The 17283-nt window shown below is 46.7% G+C and overlaps 1 long non-coding RNA gene across 1 annotated transcript in view; it reads right to left on the bottom strand.

Annotated features, from left to right (window-relative positions):
• Nucleotides 1–14176: 14176 nt before the first annotated feature.
• LOC138570315 (uncharacterized) overlaps nucleotides 14177–17283 on the bottom strand; it is a 30169-nt gene continuing 27062 nt past the window's right edge. The window contains exons 3-4 of the long non-coding RNA XR_011303438.1: nucleotides 16911–17078; nucleotides 14177–16474 (exon numbers count right to left, since the gene is read on the bottom strand). This is a non-coding gene — a long non-coding RNA (uncharacterized lncRNA). The remainder of the gene's footprint in view (nucleotides 16475–16910; nucleotides 17079–17283) is intronic.

The following is a 17283-nucleotide window of genomic DNA, read 5'->3' as shown; positions in this document are numbered from 1 at the left end:
TATTAGGGTTTGTAGCTCAGCAGGTGGCATAAGAAGGCTCCCTGCAGAACTAGACACTTGGGCTTGAGATCGATTTGCTGTTGTAGAATTTTCTCAATGTGGCATATTTTCGGGAATGGGCGTTCCATCATTGAGGAGTCTTGAGAGTCATCAGACAGGCATCCATTGTCGGCAGACAACTCTGAGGTATGAGTAGGAGGCATATGAGCATTATTAGGATAATGTTGTAGGGTTGTCAGCCTTTTCTGAGAGGTCAACACAGAGTCGGATACATCGTGTTTGTGTTGGCCGTTTGGAGTGTGATTAGTTGTTTTGGAACGTTTGCAACACACTTTAGAACATATATCTTTATTAGATCCACTTAATTGGGAGATTTGCCTTTTCATAGGATGTTTGTCTAGTCTCGTCGGAGATGAAGAAAGACCTTTATTAACTCTTTCAAGACACTCTTTGTTCATTGATACCAAGTTTTCCAAAACCTTATTCACAACACTCGAGGAGTTTCTCCTATTGTCAGTAGGTAGTGCACTAGTATCCAATTGCGGTATGATCACAGGTCTATCAGACTGGGCGTCCTGTTGATGCGGAGCGAGCACCTGACCTGTACTCATAGCTGAAGGAATAGGGTGAGCAAGCACGTCATCAGGATGAGTCGCACAGTACACACTGCGTATCGTGTGAACAGGAGAACTGGCACTTATTGGTCTGGGCTGATCGGGGCTACTAGTGACTTTCAGCAAGCCAGGCAGCGCAGCGGACGTCAAGGGTGCCCCGTCTCCCCAGCCTTCCATTTCACCCACGCTCATACCATCATGCACACAGTCGTTCCCATCGGGAGCACGCTCGTTCACAGGTGCCGCCTCCAGACTCGCCTGCATAGTGGAACCGGCAAAGTCTTCACGGGCGCCGTCTGTGTCAAAGCCCTCGCCAAAGCGCCTCCCCCACTGTCACCGTCTACTGCGCTCGAGAGCGGATTTACCCAAAGCTCAACATCGGGTAAGACAACTGGTTTAACGCTAACGTTTTGAGCCACTCTACATACATTTCCCTCGTAACCAGTAATGGCAGTAGGTAAGGGTTCGACTTGTGGAGCGGCTTGCGGCACAGAGTCATTACTCGCACACTCAGCAAGCATGTTTGCTTTTGGGCGTGGGCATGCCGCTTCAAAAGCTTCGAAGACAGGCGTCACAACATCAGCAGTGAGTGCACAATTTTTAAACATACGTGTTGTGTCCGTAGGATCGAAAAGTTCATCGGAGACAGTAACATGTTCATCAATAGCTGAGTCTGGGTTTGATGTACATGAAAAGTAGCGACTTACTTTGTTGGTAGGAGGGCGTTGGTTGAGTAAGCAGGAAGTGACTCCACTTGCACCCTCACGTTGTTTTTGCGCCCTGGTTCTTGAGGCTGATGAAATGGTGTCCGATTTCGTTAAGATGTTCCTGCTCCCCAACTCGCCAAACAGCCCAACAGCAGGAGTCTCAGCCCTTCTCTCCTCGGGGCTTAACGCTGCAAGGGCGGTGGAGGCGGCCACTTATAGTCAGCTGCTCAGGTAACAGCTGAAAACGTTAAAGGAACAAGCACCTCCTCACTCGTGGTAATGTAGATGCTGCAGCAGGTAGGAAAATCAGGAAAAGCGAGTCAGCCAGTCCAAATACTCGTCACAGCCCAACAGCAGGAGTCTCAGCCCTGCTCTCCTCAGGGCTTAACCCTCGTTCCTCAGGCTCTAGTTCAACCACACAGAGTTGTACCTCACTCTCAGCCTCAGCTGGAGGAGGAATCACAGGTGTGATTTTTGCTAACCTAGGAGATATCCTGGTTGGCAGCACTGGAGTGCTTTCTGCTGGTTTCGTTTTGGAAGTCTTGGGTTCCCCTTTGCTTCTGGTGGTTTATAGATAGCAGTAAGTAACTCCAGTGGAGTAGAAGTGATTTCCATCATCTCCTCAGGAGAGCCTCTTAAGGTCCTCTCCCTTGCAGGTCTGGTAAACTCCTGTAATCTCTTACTAGGAAGTCTGGGGGTACTTGACACTACTCCCAGGTCTTTCAGATCATTGCCCAACAGCACCCTTCCTGGTACTTCAGATTGTACACTCACAGGTATCCTGACAGTCATTTCATTTCACTGGATATGAGCTGGTGATTGGGGAAGCATCTGTGCAGGCCCTCCAGATAACTTGGTGAGGCGTTTGGGTGCCTTAGCAACATCCTCCACCTTGAAAAAAGATCCGTCCACCACAGTTATGCTGGCCCCAGTGTCTCTAATGGCAGGAGTCTCCTGACCATTGACTAGGACACTGGGCCTCATTACACGGTATGCGGTAACCATGGCGCTATTAGCGCCATGGTTGCCACCGGTATTTTACCATGTCCGCCTTGATGGATGATGGAATTACCACCCTACTCCAAGGTGAGCGGGGGCGGTAATTCCCCATTCACCAAGGCACTTCCCCATTCCCATTGTTGCCCCCATAGGGCTCAATGGGAATGGGGAAGGAGCTAATTACGGTACCGTAAATTGCGGTACCGTAATTAGCACCAAGGTCCCTTTGCGGGCCCGTTCCTTAACGGCTGGTAAAACCAGCCGTTGAGGTCGGGTCACGCAAAGGGACCTCGTAGTAAGGCGGTAAGGGTTTACCGGAAATGGTAAACCCTTACCGCATTCCGTGTAATGAGGACCACTGTCTTTATAATACTCTTTAGTATTAGGAGGGATAGAATTATAGACATCTAAATTCTGTTGTTCCCACAACCCAAGAGATACTAAAGATACACTCGCTGAGACTCCAATGGGATCCTCAGCTAGTAGTTGAAAGTTTCCACTGGCCATCTGGACTTCCTCCTCTGGAGCAAAGGCTAAGGAGACAGTGTGGATCCCTGAAGGTTTACCCTTACATCTGGGATCCTCTTTCACATGATCAGTTGAGCCACAAACATAACATTTTCCAAATGTCTTTATGAATGGTGGCTTGCTCTGACCTCCTTTTCTGGTCTGGGACCAGAAGGTACACTAGCCTGATTAGGTTTCCCTGGTGGCTTACCCTTAGGATTTTGTTTGTGGCCCTCTTTGGAATTGGAATTATTTGAATTCCCTTTGTTGTCTTTCTTTGGCTGCTTCCCCTCATCCTTTTTCTGAGTTACCCCTGAACCCTTGTGAGTGGCCCTGTTGGCAACCCACAAGTCAGCAGCCTTAGCGAGTTTCTTGGGATATAACTCCTTAGAATCAGCCTAGTGCTGTCTGAGCTCAGGAGAGCAGGCATCATAGATAGACTCCATCATAACAAGATTTCTCATTCCTTCATAAGTGTTAACTCTATAACCCTTAATCCATCCCTCTACGTTCTTCAAACAATCATTCACCCAAGTAGCCCAAGGGGTAGTATCATGCTTTTTGAGGGTCCCAAACCTCTTAAGGTACTGGGAAGGAGTCTTCCCAAATCTAGCTATTAAAGCTAGCTTTACACATTCATAATCCTTTCTATCCTCCTTCCCCAACTCCATTACCACATCAGATGCAACAGGGGGAAGCCTAGAGAATAACCAACTGATCACCTGTGATATCCTGGAGCCCATGATTATATTCAAACATAGCAAGCCAATCTAATACTTCCAACTTAGGTTCATACATACCCACAATCTCTTTAGGCATTCAAGGTCTTTTTGGACTGGAAGATCTAGAGGATTCGGGGAGAGAAGCATTTTCCAAAGACAATTTCTTCATCTCAAGCTCCTGGTTGAGCTCCATTTCTTTGAGCCTTAGTTCTTGGTGTCTCTGTTCAGCTTGGGCACTAATACTTTTGAATTCAGGTTCAAGTCACATTTTTTCCTAGGGAGATAAATTCAGGACTTAGTGTGGGACCAGTTGAAGGTCCAGTAGCTACAGTCTGAGGCCTTTGAGCAGGCAGAGGACCAGAGGGGGTGACATAGTTATCCTCCTCTTCCTCATCTGCTTCAACAATAACATCTTCAACATTATCCTCAATACTGTTTGCTACATTTGTTAGAGTTGTAGGGCCTACAGCACCATTATCCAGACTTTGTTTCTCTAACAGTCTATCAATCATTTCTTGTTTCTTGCCTTTGACAGGAAGACCTTTCTGTCTACACAGATCCCTTAAATAATCAGCAGTATTAGTAAGGAGGGTCTCCTGGCTATAACTTTACATAATTTTGACTTTTGTTAAAACATTTTGTGATTGTTAACTTTGTGGTTAGTTGCACCAAGGCACTAGTAACACACTAAAATGTCAATCCAATACTTTTATCCTTACCGCTGTACACTAGTGTTAGGCAGAATCCAGGGCAGTTCCCTTAGGGAGCACTACCCCAGATTAGGACTACAGGTGAGACCAATAAATCCCCTTTGGTATCAGTCTGTACCACAAAGATTTAGTTGGTAGCTGTGGCTGAGCAGTCAGACTTATCTCAAGAGGGAGATGAGCAGTATTCAGGGTTGACACAATAGGTAGTACAGTACTATGGAGCAAGGAAACACTGACCAAAGTTTTGTATTAAAAAGAGAATATATATTTATTTCATACACTTCTAAGACAACACATAGATCACAGTTAATAAAGTAAGTTAAGTTTAGTCAAAAGAAAAGCATATACAACTCCCTATTCAATTGTAGACAAGTTTGCGGTATAGTGAAAACTGAGCAAAACGCACAGTGAAAACCAACTACAAATGGCACTCTACCAATTCAACGAAAGGGAGGGAAAGTACAAGTTAAACCGAAATATCTTCAGACACCCCCTAGAAACTCTTCCCTGACGTTTTGTGAACAGGTAATGCACAGTAACACTTTAACCAAAAGACAAGTGAATGAAAACTGAGCAAAATGGCACTCCACAGGTTAGAACAGGAGGAAGAGGGGTTTAGAAGATTTCAGTGCATCGACACATTTCTCATTGAAAACTAATCTAGTGAGAGCAGATCTAACAAATCAGCCAAAGTCAATAGGCCTGATCCAGAGTCAGTGGTACAGGACCAAGAGCTTAGGAGCAAAAATGTTCTTGTAGCTGCAGTCAAGTCTTTAGTAGAAAACATTTGAAGACGTAGATGCAGGCGAAAGACAATGTTAAGAGAGAGGGTGGCTGACCCCAAAAGTAGTTTAAGGAATTCAAACACCTTTAGGGCTACCATGGAGAAAGGGCGGCCTGGCGGAACAATGTATCTTAAACGTGGAGAAGTGGCTCCTGCCGTGGTGGTTGTTCCTGGTAGTTCCTGCAGGTCGAGGGTTCAAATGGAGGAAGAGAGGCTCTCGTCGTGGAGGAAGGTTTGAGTCGCTGCACTACCCAGGGATGAAACCAGCCGCGGTGCTGCCAAACAAAGTTTAAAAGGTACGCTCCTTTTAATCGCGGTCCGGGTCGAAAGCTGCCTGGCTATCCGGTCTCCAAATGCGGGGCACTGTCGAGTCGACCAAGGCAGATCCGAGGATGCGATGGGCGAACTGGTTGACCCCACCAGCTCAAGAGAAGGAGGCACTTCGCTGAAGATCTTCTCTCGTCGTGTGGAAGAAAAGTGGTGAGACGATCCGGCAGGGCTTCACCGGTGGTGTAGATGCTGAAGATGTCTCTGGCTTCTCTCCCCTTCGGTTCCGTAGTTCCAATGGTGACGTCTTGCTCTTCCAGTCCTCAGGACCCTGCTTTTATGCAGAAAGAGACCCATTCACACAGCCTAGCTGTCACTCATGCAGTGGAGTGGTCTTCTTGGCGGGAGACCCTCCAGCCTATCAGGTTAGAGTGCGACCTGAGTTGCTGTGGCAACTCTGTCTAGGGGTTCTACTCCCCCTCCCAAACAACAGACCCACCTCAGACTCAACCTGGGTTAGGAAAATGGTGTAAGACTCGAGAAAGAAGTTTTATCAAAGTTCTGGCAAATAAAACCTACCGGAGTAAAGTTAATAATAAAATAGACCGGCGGGATGTTAGAGACTGTCAGAAAAAGCGGTAGCCTCCAACAATGGGAAAATCCCAGAGAGAAATATTTGCGGTCGACTATGAAAGGTAGTAACCACTGCCACCAGCCAGAAACTTTGTAGAGTGGGACTTTAAGGTACCCTCTCAAAAAAATGAACATAGGGGAAAAACTATTAACCCCTTCCAGTACTTCCATATTAAGATGGGGTGTACTGGTTAAGTTCATTAAAATCGACTAGTAAAGTCAATGGGGACTTACATGCCCTGGGAGACAGTAGTCGGTCCCAGGGCATGGAGTCTATGTTTGGGGGTCGCTACGACACCCCTGTGTCACTGCACGGAAGGTGCTGTGTGACACATGTGCATAAAGATGGTTCCTATGGGTGAGAGAAAAGATCCCATAGCCATTAAACACAAAAATAGCCTAGAACACACATAGCAAAAATGCCTAAGACCGGGAAAAAGAGTCTCACTCTTAGCAGGTAAAAAGAAATAAACCCTTCAAATCCAGCACAGCTGCTGGGGAACTCTATAGGTAAGGGAAATTAGCCATGAAATGAGAATTCTCCCTAACAAAGGTCCAGAAGGATGAGGGCAGAAGGAAAACTGTAATCATGCTTAGGGAGAAGATCTTCACAGATGGTCAGGAGAGCAGTTTCTGTGCCTCTGGCTGCTCTGCTCTGAAGTCAGACTGGTGATTGTGTAGACAACCAACAGACAACCCTTACACCCCCAGAAGAAATGGCCAACCTAGCCAATGTCATCGCCCAGTTAGCGGCCCATCAGATGCAGGTCCAAGCTAGACACCAAGAAAATCTGACCAAGCTCATTGAATTACAAGCAAGACCTTTACTACCCCAGGAGGTACTTCAACCATATCTTGAAGGTGAAGATCTAGGAAACTTCTTCCTAACCTTCGAAAGTCTAGCTGAACAACTAGGATGGGAAGAGAACCTTAAAAGATGTTATTTGGGCCTTTGTTTAAAGGCGAACCCCAAACCTCTTACAACGATTTTATCTTGCACCGGAGGCCACCTTTCTATCCATCAAAGAGTGGCTGTTAAAAAGAGTGGGGCAAACCTGCAATTTTTAATCAACAAAACCTAAGAACCATTAAATTAAACCTGGGAGAAACCCCCTTAGAAATGGGTGAAGGTGTTAAGAACACTGTGGCTCTGTGTATCAATGGTAAATCTCTAGACGAATTGATGGAAATTATTACCCTGGCACAAATCACTAATTCTGTAACCCCTTTTTTGCTAAAAGCTGTACTCCAGTTAAATAGATCTACCCTAGTAACGGCTATTGAGACTTCACAAAACCACACAGATGCAGCTAAACAATTGCAATTGACCCATCATTGGGAGGACCGAAAGGATCATAAGCCAATCCACCAACCTCAACTTCAGGGAACAGAGAAACGGGGGAGGGGCGGGAGGACATACAGAGTCAAAGAAGGGATGCCACGGAAAGAAGAACTGATCCCAAAAACAAAGAGGAAACCAAAAGGGCAGAAGTAAAAGGAAGCAGACTACCTCCTATCTGTTTTTCCTGCAGAGAGACCGGACATGTAACTAGACACTGTCCAAAGAATCTGAGGGATGAACCTATGGAAATAGGCTGTTTAAAGGGTGGAGCATGGGAAGAACCTGAGGAAGAGCTAAAAACCTTTAGCATCTGTTTATGTCAATCATCTACGGACTTAGCCTTAATTGACTCGGAGTGAGCAAAGTGCTGTACAGGCTGGATGATGCTGCTCCAGTCACATGTGTACATGGGGACAATGAAGTGTACCCCAAAATATCTGTACACATTAAAATCCGGGGCAAATCCTGTGAAATATCGTCAGCCATAATTCAATTATTCTTGGGCGGGACTTCCCAACCTTCTTAACTCACTTACAGGAAACTCCACCTCCATTTGGAGATTTTCTACCCCAGAGTTACTGGCAAGCAGACTACTACGCCCACAATTCACAGTATGGGACAGGGAAACCTCTGAACCTACGAAACATGCGATAACCCTTAAAACCTGTACGAATCGATGTAACCCACAAGGGGGGTGTTGCCCCCACCACCAGGGCGCTTATAAAGGCCATGTAGTGCATAGAAGAAGGCGAATAGCGCTAACCACCTTCCTGCCCTGTGACTCCATTTTGTATTTGGCCAAGAAAGATACATACTGATGGCCTGTAATGTACGCATCCCCAGCTCACACAGAGATGCCAAGCGGCTAACAAGGCCCGCACCGAACAAACCCTGTTCCCACGGAAATCCATTTTCCTCCCGTCCCTTTAGTGTTGCAAATATTTAGTATCACTTACAAGAAAGCGCCCTGCGAAGAGCGTGAGGCAGTACCAGGCCCCTTTGCTGCGGCCACTCATCTCCACTAAGCTGCCACTGGGCCTCTGACCCCAACCCACCCAGACCAGACCCAGCCACACTTCACCGACCTGACCCCCAGGCAGATGCCCACCAAAGATCTAAAGCTTGCACAATATATTTCTTCAATATCAGTACATGTCTCTGTAGTATGAGGTACCAGGAAGAGCAACTTAAGATCAAACCCCGGGGTGGGGACCTGGGGTGTGGGAACTGCAGTATTTATGAAACCCAGAATGAAAGTGTCAGCCTGAATGTATTTTATCCTCCATCTCTCTGCCACCCCCTTCCTGTGATCACCCCAATGCCTGCCATCATGAATAACAATTTAGTCTAGCTGTTTAGTTTAGACATATTCAAAAACCTCCGAGAGACCAGAGGACATTTTTATATCTGGACTACTTTAAACAGCCCTCTTTGGATCACAAAAAATACAACAATTTGTTTACATGATCCCTTGCTTCTCAAACTCCTTTTTGTATTTGCCCAGTCGTGTGCATTATTATTTATTAAATTGCAACATACAAGTACCAATGTGTATAAAAAAATATCAATTTATTTTCATTTTATGAAATAGAACTATAAAAAATACATTGGGGTCATTACGGCCTGGGCGGTAAGTCTGACCACACGTTCCTTACGGGTCCCGCTAAGGGACCAGGGCGCTAATAACGGGCTTGCAAGTCGCGAGCCCGTTATTAGCTTCCTCCCCATTCCCATTTGAGCCCCCATAGGGCTCAAATGGGAATAGTTTGTTCAATGGGGATTTACCGGTCCCGCCACGGTCGGACTACACTGGTAAGTTCCCACTGAACAACACCGGACACTGGCACGGTAAAAGCTCTATGGCTACCACCCATCTCGTAATGAGGCCCATTATCTTATTTCAAAGCAACATTCTAAAAAATGCTTTTTACTTGTACAGCTTTGTCCCATAGACAATCTGTTACCTAGTACATTAATTCTTCATTCCTCAATATATACATAAAGCAAGTTTTCATTAGAGATCTATTGTCTACACCTGTACACATTAACAGGATCCCAACTCCTTCTAATCATCCGTACAACTGTCACACATTAATTCAACCATTTGGCTATCACAACAAACCCAACATGTTTCTTTCCTTGTTTATTAATACAGTTGGCTAGGAAATTCTTCAGGGGAATGTACTATCACAGTTTGCTATCTGTATGTCAATTCTGGTCATCTTGCACCTTTCTGGTGAGTGATCTAATGTTCCACTCCCTTCTCTCTTTCGTCTGGGCCAGAACACCGAAAGGATATCTTCTTAATGCTGAATATCTTTTTTTCTGTTTTCTTCAATCTTCTTCTGGTGTGTTTGGATGTTATGGATGGTGCTGTCACGCTCTTCACGCAAATGCGCTGCTTCTAGACATCTGCTTAATTGCCTAGGTTCCACATCTCTATCCTCTCTGGATTTTTGTACTCCACACTTCGAACTACGAGTGGAGACCTGGGGCCTCATTACGAGTTTGGATGTAGCCATGGAGCTCCAAACCGGGCTCCATTACCGGGTTCCTGCAATGAGCAATAACCGGATCATTCCGACATAGGCGGTCCCAGTAATTCCTCCTTGCAGGAACCATTCCCCATTCCCATTTGAGCCCCCATACGGCTCAATGGGAAAGGGGATGGAGGTTACCCCCCTCTTCCCCTCGCGGGACCCGGAAAAGACGTCTGGTTGTACCAAACATCTGGTCCCGCAAAGGGAACCTCATAATCCGCGCTCCCGGAATGAAGGGGGCCGGTCCCGTACTGGAGGCCCCTGGTCCTCCTTGGGTTCCCAGGTTTCTTCTCAAAAAAGTTTTCCTTTCATTACCGTATGCTAAAGTTCAAATTCGGTTTATGCGCCTTTGCGGGTCCCGACCATGATTACGTGCACGAGTATGTCTCCACTGATTTTAATTCACTCTCCCAGTTCGGGCATCCTGAATTTACCGTGAATCGGAGCTGGCCAATAGCCACCTGCAGTGCTATTGAAGTCGAGGAACGCTTTTGCAACCTGCAGAAGTTTTGAGAGGCAGCCCCCCCCGTATAAAAACGGATCAATCGGGAACACAATGGCAGCTGCTGTGGCGTATACCCAGATTATAATGGAGGCCCTGACCCATCTTCATAGCTGGGGAATCCGAGTGCCCCCTATTAGGTAATCACCATCTTTAGAAGGTGAATGCTTCCCTGATTGAGGACCCCCTTTCCAGTAGATTAGCAGCTCCAGGAACTCCCTTTCTTCAATGAACACAAACAATGCCCACAGGAGACTGTATGTTATACTCCATCTCTCTAGTATTTGTACTGTATTTAGGTTTGTAACGCGCCGGTTGCCCGCAGGCATCAGGGCGCGGGGGAAGTCCAGGGTAATCCATTGTGCAAAAGTATTTCATTTTATTGTCGGCATGCGTGAAGGATACAAGCTTTTCACTGGAAAAGATGAGTTTTCAGATGTTTTCTGATGCATAAGTAATTCTCTTCCTGCCGTAGTGTTGGGGTAGTTTGTTCCAGTAATTTGCGGCCTTGACTGGGAAAGATTTTCCCCGTCCTTGCAAGCGTTTTGCTCTGGGAACCTTCAGGTAGGCCTTATTCTCTGATCTGAGGCTTCTTTGGGGCATGTATAGTGAGAATTGCTTCTTAAAATATTTCGGGGCTTCTCCATGCACACATTTGTGTACTATGGTCATCGATTTAAAAAGTATTCTTTCTTCCACCCTTAACCAATTTAGGGATCTTCTCCCTGTTGTAACATGCTCCCTTATTTTGATGTTCTTAATGATACGGACTGCGTAATTTTCCATAACCTGACACTTTTGAAGTTCTCTCCTTGAGGCTCCGATCAGTAGGACATTGCCATAGTCCAGGCGTGACATTAAACCTGCTCTGGCTATAGTGGCCGCATCCGCCTCATTTATAAATGGTTTATGGCTCTCATGAGTCGCATATAGTAGGGGTTATTTTTCTGTAGGGAATATACCTGTGCTACTGATCCCAGCGAGGCCTCCATGATCATCCCTAAGGTTTTAACCTGAGGCATCACTGGGATCTTGGTCTGTTTGATGGTAAAGGCCTGATATTCTGTCCCTAATCTAGATCTAGCTTGTTGTGTCCCAAAAACAATTAATTCAGTTTTAGTACTATTGAGACACATCCATTGACGTTGCATCCAATTGTCAATGATGTTGTACACCTCTGATATTTTAGCACTGTCTATGCTATATTCTCCCTTGAGTTCGAACACAAGTTGCGTGTCATCGGCGTAGTTGGTGAAAAACACGCTGATTTGTTCCTGGAGCTCGCATAAACCTCTCATGTACAAGTTGAATAGTAAAGGCGACAGCCTAGCACCCTGGGGAACGCCATATAGGATGGGGGCGGCCTCCGAAAAGATGTCACCCCAATGGATCCTGGCGCTTCTATCCTTCAAAAAGGATGCCAGCCACTCCAGTGCCTTGGATGTACAACCAGCTATTCTTGCCAACGTCTCCTGCAGAAGTTGGTGGTCTACCAGGTCGAACGCAGCACTGAGATCTAGCAGCATAAGAATCCCTGTATTGCCTTTATCCATCAAATTTAACATATGTGTCTGGAGATCTAACATCACCGATTCAGTGCTGTGTGCGGCTCGAAAACCTGATTGCTGTTCATGTTGTAGGTTATGTTCTTCTACATGCTTTTGCAATTGATTTGTAGCAATTTTATCTAGATCCTTCAGTATGAAGTTTGAGTTTGTTATGGGTCTCAAATTATTGGGGTCCTTCGGGTCCAACCCTGGTTTCTTTACTAATGGGGTAATTGTTACCTTCTTAATTTCTTTTGGCACTACCTCTTCCCTGAAAGAGGCATTAATTATCTTTGTCAGCACTGGAGCAAAGATTTCTTTGTTGTCTAATATACTTTTGGAGGGCAAAATGTTTTCCGCACAAGAAGTGGGATTCATTTTGGCTAAGACTTTGCAAAGTTCTTCCTCGGATACGGAGAGGAAGCTAAAACTCTCTTTCTTCCGGAATGCTTATCTTATCCAGTGGGATAGTGGTCTCCCCCTCTTTTGTAGCTGAAATAATATTATTGCGAGCCTTTGAGATCTTAGCAGCGAAGGCTTCTTGAACTTTATCACACTGCTCCCTTGTTGGAGTGTGTGGATGGGAGAGTGATTTTGGCTTTTCAAACCCTTTGAGGATTTCAAAGATTTTGCTGGTTTTATTGTTAGCTCCATCTATTTCCTTGTTATAATGGTTTCTTTTGGCTTCCCTTATGCCTTTCCTGTAACTGTGATTGGCATTTGAGCGCTTTAAAAAATGTTTTCCCATTGTTCTTTGTTTGCTGGTATAGGATGTTGGTGCCATAACCTTTCTTTAGCTCTTTTCGCCTGCTTAAGTTTGCTTATTTTGTCGCAATACCACTTTTGCTGGTTACTATTTTTCCTAACCAGTTTTTGTTTAAGTGGAGCATTCTCTTCAACCATTTCCTGCATATATTTATTATATTTTCCAAGCATGCGCTCGCAGTTGTCCGTTTCTATGAAGGAGTCTGCAATTTTCAATAAACATGGCTTCAGGATCTCAGGTCCTAGATTTTTAAAAATTTTTCTCCATGTCTTAATGTGTGGATTTTCAAAGTGGGATGCCTGTTTATTCATTTGAACTTAAAATGTAACTAAAAAATGGTCTGACCATATACATGGTTCTGTGAGAACAATAAGGGGCCGATTCATGGAAGAAACGTGCGCCGAAAATCACAGCACAAGCTGGCGCAAGCGTGAGAAAGCAAGCGCACGCGAACGCGTGCGATTGAAGGAAGGAGCTGCGCGTGTTTTCCACTGGTTGTGCTCCAAATCCGTGCGTGGCGCACATGGGTGCACACGTCATTGCAACAACCCGAACGCCATGTGCGACGTGCACAGGGAAAGCGCACAACGTTGGCGCACACACCAAAAAGGGGGCGGGACACGGGGCGTAACACACGGAATGGGGAACAACGCATGAAAAAGAAGGCGTAACTGGGGAAGTACTGCAGGGAAATACACAGAACGCCCACAGGCACGCAAACAACTCGTATTCATGGATTCGAATACGGGAAACAAGCGCACGCTTAAAGATGCGCACAGGCGTCAACACGTTTGCCACAGGAATGCAGGCGTAAGCGTCCTTGCGCACAGTATAAAAGTGCACGCAAACAACAAACACGTATATACCGCTACGATGAATGCCCCATTTGTCGCAGAACTGATCGTGGGACACCGCAGGAGGAGGAGAATAGCCAGGGCCCGCATTTTTACCCCCCCCGGACTAGCCTTTTTGGGATGCTGGACGACCAGGTCTACGGCAGGTATAGGTTTCCACCTTGTATCATACTAGACCTGGTCAGGGAGTGGGAAGATGACCTTACATCCCCCACCCTCTGCTCCCAAGCATTGAGCCCCTTGGAGAAGGTGTTCAATGTCCTGCATTTTTTGGCCACTGGGTCATTTCAGCGGACTACTGCCATAGAGGGGGTCTCACAGGCCACGAAGTCACGCTGCCTACACCAGGTCTTGGCAATCATGACTGCGTGCCCCTCAGTCCGCAGGCACATATACATGCCCAGAACACCCACAGAAAGGCAGGCCGTTGTCCAGGACTTTTACAGGGTGGCACACTTCCCCAAAGTGCTCGGTGCCATAGATTGCACCCATGTGGCCCTACGTCGACCTAGGGCCACTGAGCACATCTACTGAAACCGCAAGCACTGGCATTCCATCAATGTGCAGGTGGTATGCGATGCAAAGGGAATCATCACCTCTGTCTATGCAAACTACCCTGGCTCCACCCATGACAGTTTCATATACAGAATGTCCGCCCTGAGCCGGGCCCTGGAAGCTGGGCAGCATGGCGACACATGGCTCCTAGGTGAGTACAAATGCCCGTGCACATGCATGCATGTCACACACAGACAAATACACAAACCCCAATAATCACAACCAGTATCACCTCTCCAGGGGACAGTGACTACCCTCTGAGCAACCACATGACGACGCCAATCCGGAACCCCCACGACACCACCCCAGGTAAGATACAACGCTGCCCATATTGCAACCAGGGGCATAGTGGAGCGCACATTCGGAGTGCTCAAGTCACGCTTCCACTTCCTTGACTGCTCTGGCAGGCAGCTAATCTATGCACCCCCAGTAGTGTGCAGGATCATTGTGACAGAATGTGTCCTGCACAATGTTGCAACACGGCAGGGTGTACCGGTGGACATGGTGGTGCCCCCACATCCCCAACCACAGGCACAGGCGCTGCCCATGGGAGGGGATAGGGCACGTGATGAGGCAGCCCGGACCCAGCTTGTGGCCACACTTTTCACCTAAACTCCCACCCCTGCGGAGTGCACACAGGCCTGGCACATACCATGTGACAATCGATGATGACAAAGAGACAGTCAACTGTCACAACCTTAACACCCTGAGAATGTTGCCATGGAAGTACCACATTGTGTGCATCCCTGGCTACTCAAACCTAACCAATCCTGTGTGACCAAAAGGAATACATGCAAGGTGTGTATCACACACACCTGCAAAACAGGCCATGGCAATCACTGCTATGTGACCCAAACCCTCCAAAATCACATCACCCTTGCCTGCCACACCATGACATGGCAAGCAATAGCAAAACCCCAACACAGTACCAATAATGTACGAATTGACATGTGAAAAATGGAAAGTGGCGTCAGACAAAAATGCCTGTCATGGAATCAGATGAAATGACTGACCAACAACCTCCCACACAAAACAAGTAGTCAGACCCAAATGGATAACAACAGTTGTAGCTTGAACATAACAATGAATGCCTGTTCATATGCACATTGTGCACGGCAAAATCACCACTGCAGAATCTGTGTGCTGTGTCCATCTCCTGCAACACACTGCTCAGCACACAGCATAGTGACCAGCCATTCTGTGTGATGCACACCCTGAGCATCACATGAAAATGACAAACTAAAAAAGAAAAAATAATACGCATGCACAGGATCCACACATGCTCATAGGTCATGTGCTGCAGGGACACAGTGGGCCCCAGAAGGCAAACTGAGTGCACATGTGGACATGGAAGGGTGGTTGTACATGTGGATCATAGTGCGAGTGTGGGTGTCAGTAGGGACATGCGCTCAATACATGCATGTGCAATCAAGTGACCATCAGTGTCCTCTACACATCACATGTGAACATTGCTCATGTGTACACCCCAGCATGTCAAACCACACCAATCCCCTCACACCTGAAAGGTAAACACAACACATGAACAGGCATTGATCAGCAGAATACATCATGTACATAGGACAAACAAATTACAATGTCAGGGTGCTCATCACACTGTAGGCCAAGCCAACAGTCCAACAACAAAATACCCCCCCCCTCCCTCATATATCACCATGACCCACTGAACAACTGCGCCTGGGGTATGTAGACTTCATCCTTGAAGTCTACCTGGCCACAGGATCACCCTTCCCCTTTGTCTCCATCTTCCACCTTGTGTGTAAAAAGTGTCCAGCACCCTCAGAGCCAACCTTGACTGGGAAAAATAACAAATCAAAGAGAACTCAAAGGAGCCAAACACACAAGCCAAGCAAAAAAGCCTGCAGGCAGCAAAACAAACCAGAAGAGTCTCCATTAGATGACTTGAAGTAGCAGTACGTCACAAAGCCCAAGTACTAGCACAATGATGGAACAACCACGGTAGTAAGTGAAACTGTGCCACAACAGGATGTGTACCATGTTTGGTACAGAATATACAATGATGGACCACGAATTGAAGTGTAGTGTCACAGCTCCAGTGTACAGATGCAGGAGTGGCAGAATCCAACCACTACCGCCGTGGTCTGGGTGCCTGCAAGGTCAAACTTACACAGGCCTCTGAGACCCCAGTGGGGAAGGAGGGTCAGGGATATGTTGTCGGGACAGGCATTGGTATTCTTGATAACCGGAAAGAGGGGCAGGAGAGGGGAGTAGGATTGTCAAGGGGAAGTAGGGAATGTACAAAAATCTACTATTCACATTAACACATACACAATCAGGCAAAACGTGTTCATCATGCACATTGTACCAAATGACTCAAATGGAAGTCAAAGAGAAACTTATCTCTGGGGTGCGCACTCTCAGGTCCGGTAACAGGAGCCGTTCAATGCTGCAAAGAGAGTCAGAGTTACTAATCACATTTAGCAAGGTATGACTTCAGTACAAGTCATGTTCCGGCATACCCCAAATAAAGTAGGTAGTGCATGTGTCAATTTCAACATGTAAATGACATGCACTGCACACAAGTCTGTCCCTCGCTGTGTGTCCCTGTGTGCTGCTTCTTTCCCTGGCTCGGAATGCTACAGGGCTAATAAAACTGCCTCAATGGACCATGGTGGATTGGAGGATATGTGCAACTGCCCCTGCTTGTGCCCCTGACAACTTTCCCCATCAACTACCCATTACTCCACCAACGCATTTTAGCTGTACTGTGTGCTTCAACACCAATATCTGTGCAAGCTCACCGTCAGTGCCGCTACTTAGCATGCATGTGCAACTGGCCTGGTGGAAGGTTGGCTGCAGTGTGGCCACCTTGTGCTGCTCACCTTGCCTGGATTTCCTGGAAACACGTCAGCTTCTTTTGGATGTATGAGCGCAATCCCTGTGGCTCTGCTTGTGCACACATGCACATGTCTGCACCACCGAACGTGTCCAGCTGCCAGACGTCCAATGGCCCATGTCTGCAGGCAAAGGTGGTCTGGTGGCTCATCCCCCTGCAGAAAGGGCACAAAACACATCATTAATGCTGGAAAATCCCCTGTGTGTTTCTCTTCAGGCAGGTTATGACTGGACCATGTCAGAGACGTACATCAGAATTCACACCATCAGTGTGACTTTGACAGGCAAAGTGTGGTAGCCACTGTCTACAGCATGAATTGCATCAATCACATGTACAGTAAAGATAAGAAACATACTGCA

The sequence above is a fragment of the Ambystoma mexicanum genome, chromosome 2q (assembly GCF_040938575.1).
Source record: "Ambystoma mexicanum isolate Mex_15411 chromosome 2q, UKY_AmexF1_1, whole genome shotgun sequence".
Lineage (NCBI taxonomy): Eukaryota > Metazoa > Chordata > Amphibia > Caudata > Ambystomatidae > Ambystoma > Ambystoma mexicanum.
The sequence above is the reverse complement of the archived record's forward strand: the minus strand, read 5'-3'. Positions and strand labels throughout refer to the sequence as shown.